This window comes from Neospora caninum, chromosome X, assembly GCF_000208865.1.
Source record: "Neospora caninum Liverpool complete genome, chromosome X".
NCBI lineage: Eukaryota > Apicomplexa > Conoidasida > Eucoccidiorida > Sarcocystidae > Neospora > Neospora caninum.
Window position 1 is genome coordinate 2,988,269 of NC_018396.1, and position 8,850 is coordinate 2,997,118.

Genomic DNA, 8,850 nt, shown 5'->3' on the forward strand with positions numbered 1-8,850 from the left:
ACTGTGCTCCCGCGACCCGAGACAGCAGAACTGACTTTTGCGAGCTCGCCCGACTCATGTCATCGGAGCAGGCGACTCACAATCCGGACCGGAGGATTGACGGCAACCACGAAAACAGAGACAGTACCAAAGTGCGAGACGATGCCGAGGACGAGAAACTGAGACGACAGGGAGAACTCCCCGCTGTGAAACAAAGAGCGACTGCTCTCCCGTTCAGACTCCCGCGGTTGAGAGAAACATGCAGGTGTAAAATCGGGTTTGTCGAAGTCGCAGTCAAACACATGCCTCCCGGTAGCGAAAGAGAGGGGACGGAGGCCGCTGGCCGCGGAGCCGTCAAACCCGAAAAAGGTGCGCGGGAAAAGCAGCCACGACAAAGGCGCGGGAGGGAGGCGCGGGAGCGTTCCAAACAAGCGCACGTCATAAAACAAGCCGGGAGAAAAAGACGCGTTTGCCTCAAGCGGTGAGCAGCAGAGTGACAGTGGAAGACTCCGGACGAGTCACCGGCGCTCACGAGGGGGGTGCTTTATAGCCGCCACGCCAAAGCGAGGGAAGTGGCGAGGAGGTTGGAGGGGAGAGCGGACGGAGCGGAAGAGAAAGGGAAGATACACGTTTTCGTGTGGGAGTCATTTCAAGACAAAAGACCGGACGACAGTAAGGGTTCCACTCGAGTGGAAAACAGCGAGGAAGGGAGACTTCTCGAAGGGACCGAAAAGGGGGGAAGGAATCCCCCGAGAGACAGGAAGCGGCAGTACGCGGGAGACGAGACACAATTGGGACTGTTGAGGTCGTGGCATTGGTTCGAAAGCAGAACGTCTCTCACGCGAATGGCTTCACTCATCTCAGGGATATGCGGGTCTCCTGCGGCAAAGCACGTGAAGATACACCGAGGGGCGCATCAACTAAGAAGACACTCGGCTTGGCAAGCGCGCAGGTGCCGCGCGAAGAGCTTTTGACAAGACGAGAACCATGTCTCAGAATTACATTGGAGGGGATGGTACTGCCACGTGGGTGAGAAAAACGCCTGGTCTAAGAGGGGGAAAGCGGAACCGCCATAGTGCAGATAACCCGGCACAACGAGGTCCTGAGCCGACCAAGTCCAAGATGTCGATTTCAGCGCGGCACAGAGGGCTGCCAGGTTGTGCCCGGGGAGTAAAGTGTGAAGCCGAAACAGCCAGAGAGCAAAGTGAGACCGGCCGAGACGGGAAAAGACAAAGAGCCGACGGAGACGACAAAACTGGAGAAGAGAGACGGATGTTTAGTGCCGCTCCTGTCCAGTGCGTCGTTTCTCCATCATGCGAAGGGATAACAGGGGAGAGGCACCGAGAGAGCAGGGGGGTGTGGAGGAATGGGTCGGTGAGAAATATCCCTGGAGCTACCGAGAAGAAAGAACGTCGACATTTCCAGTTAAGGCGAACAAAAATGCAAGTCGCTGATGTGTTTTAACATACGTCTCTTCCAAGCGAAGGAGAGCGGAGAAAACTCGGGTGGTTCTGTAGGACGACTTGCGGTGTCATCACCACACCCCCCTGCGCACGCACTGTGGAAAGTACCAGACAGGAGGAACTGGTGGAGCGTGAGAGACCCAATACAGGAAATCATCTGAGACAAGAAAAATCCACTGTGTGAAGAGAGCATCGGCGTTCTTTCCCGTAAAGTCCGTCCACAGCGGACACAGTAGAGCACGCAGTTCGACGCATTGCCCACCTCCCCGCTCCGCTGCTGTATCGGGGGCATTGCTATCACTCTCTCTATGGAACCAGGTTTCCCCTTACAGCGAGAAAGGCATGCATCGCCGTTGCCCGGTTCGCCAGGCCGCTGCTAGTCCCGCGTGCCTTGTCTCCAAGGCCTTCCATTTTCTCGGCAAATCAATTGTCGCACTCAGTGATCCGCGTGTGGCAAGTCTCTTTTTCTCAATAAAGCGCAACTTCCCGGTATCACGTCGGGGTGTGCTCGTGTCGCAACTCGTCGACTGGCCACTGACCCTACCCCGCTGCCACGAACAAGGCTAGTTTCTGTACAGGCCGGACGGCGGTTCGACCGCTTATAGAATACGACATATATACAGCCAGAATCCTGGCGCGCAACAAACGTATCTGTCTTGCGCTGATCGCACCGGCGGGTTTGGGCACAGCCCTAACAGCCGTCATTCGAGGAATCACCGCCATGATCGAGTCATTCACCCGCAAAAACGCCTCGGGAAAGAGGCCAGGGTGTGCGTGAAGTCACCCAAGCGGGAGCACACCAGAGTCCGTCCAACTGCAAGGGGTGTACAGGCATAGCGAGAAACTGAAATTCACACGGGAGGCGGTCACCTTTTTTATCCTGACATGTCAGAATTGTCACAGCCGACTTGAGAAGGAGTCAAGAGCACAGGTGCCTAGCCAGACCTCAGGGGAAGTACGCGTGTCCGCTAACTGGTCTGGCCGAAAACCTCAAGGGGCACGAGAGTTCTGCAGCAGAGGCAGTGCAGGGCAGTGCAGGGCAGTGCAGCGTCGGCGTGGAGGTTTGGAGAGCTGAGGGGGCAAAAGCGAGGCGCGTGCTTTGGAGATCGGGACAGGAAGAAGGAATCCTGCTCTGGGAACGGATAACCTGTGAGGATCTGCGTAAGCCTGGTGTGCAACACGAGACCCTGGCGCCGGGTCGGCCAGCGGTGCACGTCGGCGGAGCTCGGGCGGCGGCTGTTGATCGGAAGCCAGAACGTCTCCCTGCTGTTCCGTAACGGTGTTCATCGGCTTTGTAATAAATAGCGGATCCTTCGGTAGAAAATTCTGCCTGGGTGTGTGAACCTGTACGGCAGAGGGAGTCTATTCCAGTTCAGGCAGAACGCGATTTGATGTTGCGCCGGTGGACCTTTTGCAGTCTTGCGTCCGTGTCGCTTCTACAGTGTTTCTCGAGAGTGATTATTCGAGTCTCGCCCCGGCGCAGTTCCTACACCGGCCCCCATGGCGGCTCGCCCGTCCTGCGCCGGCACGGCCAGGGCGATCAGGGGCCAGTGCGACCAGATGCCGACAAGCACAAAGCATCGGCCGGAGAGCTGTGAACAAAAATGAGCCGCCCTTGTGTGCAAGCTAGAGTGTCCAGATATAGCGCATCAGGTCCACAGAGACCATTGCTAGCCCGTGCATGTCCACAATGCAGCACTCCTCGTTTCTCGATATTCTTGGGGGGTAGGTGGATATGGCGCGGTAACAATTTTGTAAGTGCAGTCAAGACGAAGCGGAATTCTTGCGCTCTGTCTTCCCGTCTGCGTCCGCCAAGCTGCTCAGCAAGTGTGCCATGTCCCGCATTTAACAGTCCAATCCACTGTTTACCGCAACAGTCGAGATGGACCTTTAGCGCAGTGGTTCGCCGAACCTTCTCAGGCCACGTCGGGGACTTTCTCATCTATAGCACTGGAACTTGCGTGCCAGTCGGAGCAAATCAAGTGCGAGAACCGCCTGTGGGGGTGCAAGCAGGTCTTCCCCCGACGGCAGTACAGGGGCGACACCGACACCCTGAACACGATGTCGAGTCCGTCGACAGTTTCACGAACCTGATCGCTGACTGGCATTGTCCCCGGTGGATTTTGGTTGTACACCACATACCCATAGGGCCCCAACAGTAAGTCGGTTTTCACCGGTGCCACCGTAAGAGTCCTCCGCCGTGTGCTACGTGCGCGAATAAGTGTATGATGTGAGAAACCGGCAACCGAAGAAACGACGCTAAAGGCTGAATCGGAAATGCTCACTTGCCGATCCACGGGGAAGGGGGACGCCGTAAATCTGTGCTCCGGGTGTCCACAATGTCGGCAAGGGCGACAAACCACGTAGCAGGCTCGTGTCTCCAAGACCCACAAGCAGAGGAAAAAAACAGTGGAGTTGTCTCCCATTAAGCTAGTAACACCACGCTGGAGTTCGGCCTCACCAGCAGAGCCGCGGCGGGGTGCACAACGAAATCGATCAGGCACCAAGCAGTCTTCCTCTCACCCTAGCGAGATCTTGACACTCATATGGCTCTGTGTACAACCGACCTCTCGTTACCGGGCTAGGAGGCAAACGCGTCAGCGGACGGCAGAGGGGCGCAAGAGTCGGCAGTGTGGAACGCCCTCGAGCAAGAAAGATCTGCTGTCTACGAAACAGTTGCTTGCCACGTGGTTAAAAGAAGCTATTAGCCAGTGCAAGGTGTTTGCCTCGGCGACAGGTTAAAAAAATATTCTCACTTTCTGGGGGGCTGAAGAACGACAGCCAGGGTCGTGATGAAAGAACAGTCTGGCAAATAGTTGGTTGTTCCTTTCGTCTACCAGTGAAGCACCTTCATCCGTCAACCTACGGGCGCGCCTGCCTGTTTCCACCGCAAGACGCTTACAGACTCTGGGATGTAAGTCCTAGCCACACTCTCCCCCAGCTTTCAAAAATCAGCGCACCGGCAATCACGCACCGGCTCACGATGTGTGGCGGAGGCCGTGATATCTAGCTCCTACCCGCCACCTGTAATGCTTTGTATCCTCCTTGAGACAATTGGTGCTGCTGGTGCGGGAGGCTGCTCTTTAGATTCTGACACATAAAGGGGTCGGCAACACCCACGGTACACGCTTAGTCCCCGTTACCTTTATGATGGTTTGACGGTTCTCAGAGAGAGATAAAGGGAATCACGTGGATTCTACGCCTTCAAGAGGCCGCATCTTCTTGATGGAGTGTCATGCCTCCATTCATGTGCAGTCCGGTAGACGTAAGCCTGGTAAAGAAGCCTCACAGAATCTTTCAGCACAACCTTCTCCATACACGACTATCCCCGCTGGCAAATTACGCATTGGCCATGCAGAAGGCGTGCCCTGTGAGAACTGAAGCTCTTCACGGTATGTCTACGGGGCATTACGCTGCATCCAGTGTTAGTCCCCAGCCGTGGGCGAACTGCTGGGCAGTATCTGATACGGGTCCGGCATTGCTGCATGGACCTACAGTGCTGAGCTTACTATGTTTTGGTTGCCAACTGGGAGCGTGGTCTATCGAATGAAACAATGTGCTCCAACGCTCTCTCCGAGGGTTTGGGCAAACGAGTCCGAGCCAGCGAACCAGCATATAATAGCCGCACATCCAGGCCGGGATCGTTTGAACATCACAACTCCGCTGCCGACGAGGTGGCTGCAAAACTTGCAGAATCTGACATTCAATTGCTTGATGCCCCCCGCTTACCGATCGAGCAGAGTCCCATCGAGACATCAGCACTTTGCTTCTTCATTGGGGCTTTCGGCGATGTCGTGAGACCAAGTGTACATCGACAACATATCGAAGCGTCCCACAAGCTCGAAAAATGACAACAGCTCACATGTCTGCTCTATTTCTACTTGAGGTATAGAATAAACTTTTGCAAGTATATGTGATGTGCTTCCTTCCGAAATTACTGAGATTTCGAAGAGATGATTTTGGGGCTTGTGGCGCTTGCTCAATAACTGTCCAGGAGCTGCACGTTAATGACCCCACAAGAGTACAAGTAAATGCACCTCTTCTGTTCCGTATCATCAGAGGTATAGAGAATGATCGGTTTCACGTAAAAACGTAAATTCGAAAATGAGTCTTAAAGTGGAAGTTGCCAGTCCGGTCTCATCTTGAGGCTGAAACGGCGTGGTTTCAGCCCGTTGGTGAATCATCGACAGCAGCGCTCCAGTAGTTGAAGCGGTCGTCCAGTCGAGGGCCTCGTCGCGAGCGCGTGAGGGCCGTTCTCCGCAAGACAACTCGGCCAGCCTGTGGGTTCGAACGCAGCACCGGTGGAGGCGACACATCATTTAACTCACTGCTACTCCAAAAGTTTCAGAGCAGATTCGACCTTTGATTAATATAGAAGGATGTGTATATATCGGATGTGGCGTCCATATTTCTACTTCTAATTCCCTCATAACACACTTGGCTCACCTCGCTTTGCGCAATTCAATAGCAAGTGCCTGAGCTCTCAGATGATCGAAACGGACAACCGCGCCAACCTCAAACGGGGCATACCTGCCGGCCTCTAGAAAGAAGCGGATGACAACATGAAAACATGCAGAGACTGCACGAGGCAGCCGTTCACAGGCCTTTTCCAGCTGATGCTCCGATTATGTTTCTCTGGACGGCAGTATAGTTCACTGAATTCTCTGCCTGGACATTTCCTACAGTGTGGTATCCAGCATTAGCGATAGCAATGCCTGTTTGAGAGTCCATGGGTGCCCGATCTGGTCCGCCTAAAGCAATGAACCCTTCAACTTTAGCAACAAGCATGTCTGTGCTCGACCCTTATCCGACAATGTCTGAAAACCGCCATTTTCAGACGGGCGAACGTCAGAAACTGGTATGCTCGAACAGAGTACTGCCTTGTAGAGTGTCCCAACTCTAGGTTGGCATGGTGTGTTGTTGTCATGATTCTCAAGTAGCATTAGTGGTGATTCGTGCCAGGCAGGACGATGCTCGTGCGTCCTTCTCCGCTTTGAAAATTGCTGTCGTACACCGGATAAGGCGATCTTCGCGGTTACCTGAGGAGTTCACCCAAGCCCTTGCGCGGCGGCAGTAAGACCGACCTCGTCGATCTCTAGTATGTCATACTTAACATGCTGACACATTCCTGCACGTTTCGTGTGGTTTGGTCGAACGTTTGTCTTGACATGAATCATAAAGCCTAGACGACTCGAGGGCACATAAAGCGAGCCGGCGTGAAAACGAAAAAACGCGGAGATCCTGAAGCTGTTCTCTTTTATACGGAAGCGCCTGGTTACGTATTTGTAGCAAGTGCACGTGTGAAAGTCAACGTAGCTAACACGTTATGGACGGGCTTGGATCTCCAAATGAGTACTTCCGCAGAGTTGTGTAAGAGTCCCCGTGTCTCAGTCCGCGTCCTCCGAAGAAATGCATATATATATATACATATATATCCACCGAGGCTCAGTTCGAGTGTTGTTGCCTCTTTCTGTGTTGCGAGTGTTTTTGGAAGCAGGCTTCCGAAGATGCGCTTCATTGTCTTCATCGTTCGCGAGATCGCGTCGTCGGCGTCGCTATCACGATGTAGTAGTATCCGGGTACACCGGTCGCTGGCCCCCCAGCCTCAATTGCTCTGTTACGAATTCGTAATGCTTGACCCTGCGCGTGTCAGACGCTGCAAAGCTCAAAACGCATCTGCAAAGTACTGCGCAGCCGCGACTTAATTATTACTTTCTCGCCCGTCAACTTGCTCACATATTTACGAGGAATTGTAAATTGCCAGCTGGACTATTCGGCGGCCCCCTGACCGGTCCGGCCTCTACAGCGGTCCACACCCTTCCCTCGCTTTGTCGCGAGATTTTTTCAAGCCCATTTCGGCTGGTGAAGAAAAGGCTTGCGTGTGACAGAGTTGTTTGTGTCTTGTGTAAGAGAAATGGGGCATTTCTAGGCATCCTCGAGCGCTCAGACCGCCGGGATGCGAGGCTTTCGGGTCTGGGTTACCGCGGCGAGCCTCGCGTAAAGTCGACCTCGACACGCGAGGCGCCCCCGGCATGCATCCGCCGCCTTTTGCACATTTTGTCCTCTGCTTCATGGCGCGACAGCGAGAGCTACTCGGGAAGGAGATTGACTCCTCTGTGTCATAAGCCTTTGCTTTACGGCCCTCTTGGTCGATGATTCAAAGATCCTCTTCAGCTTTTCGAACGTGTTCTGGCGTCTTTTAATACGCTGCCACTTTCTCTCTGAAGGGGAGGCAGCGCTTCAGTTTTGATCGGACATTCTTGAGGCCGTATAAGGGACGCGAAAAACTCAGCCCCGGGCGGGACTCGGCCATACTTACCCGGGCCCCCATTGCACGCCTTTTCGACGTCATTTTCTGCCTTTCGTCGCGGTCTGTTGATCTTTTTACATCGATTGCTCTTCACGTGGCGACTGCCGCGAAATCGAAGACCAATGTCGAGGAGACAGAGCCGTGGCGCGCTTTCCTGGACGAGACAGACGCTCGGCGACACTTCCCCATGTGCTCGGTTTTTGGGATTTGTGCCCCTAAAACGAGTACGAACGACGCGCGCGATTCTCTCCCTTGCCATCGTTCGTGCGTGCGTCAACTTGGCAACAGAAAAGGCCTTTCTCCGACAGCAACGCACCGGTCAGGTGTTCGCCTTTCGCTGGAGTTCCCAGAAACAACGCGCTAGACTGGCTTTCACCGCACGCAGCACGGCCGCGCAAAGGAACCGCGAAGCCATGACGAAGAGTTGGCGACTGCAGAGATGCTTTCTCTATGATCTCGGAACCATCTAGAGAGCTGGAATAGGTCTGTGTGCGGGTACGGAGTGCATGTCCATGTGGAGGGCGCGCCAGCGGACAGTGTGTCTCCCTTAAATACTGGTTTGCACCCCTTCGTCCGACCTGTAGACACCGGGGAACTTGGCCGCCCGGTTTTTCTTGGAGACGCATTCCCTTGGATTCACTGCGTTCGCCTGGGGACGCCTTTTCTCCATGTGCTCTTCTTCAAACCGGTGGATTTCCGTGGCGACAACGCCGACACCTGGCGTGCTCCTCAGCGAATTCGCGGCCCCATCTTGTTTTTTCTTTCCGACGCTTGGCTTCCTCCGTCCTTTCAACCGTCTTTCCTGGGGAGGCTGCTTACTAGCCTCTTGCCGGTTAAAGGCGCTCTCGCGATCTTCAACTGGGCCTTCACTCTTTCTGCCGCCTCTTTCCTCTCACTGAGACACTGCTGTACCGGCACTGGCCGTTCACCCTTCCACGCGTGGGTACTCGTAGACTCCGTACGGGAGAGGCGTAGAATCAGGCCTGTGGAGAGGGGGAGACTGGAGAGAAATCGACTGTTTTCGGACGGGAAGAAGAATTGCCTGCCGTCGACAGGGCTGCGTGGACCGACTTTTGGTCGTGTGCGCAGCAGACAGCG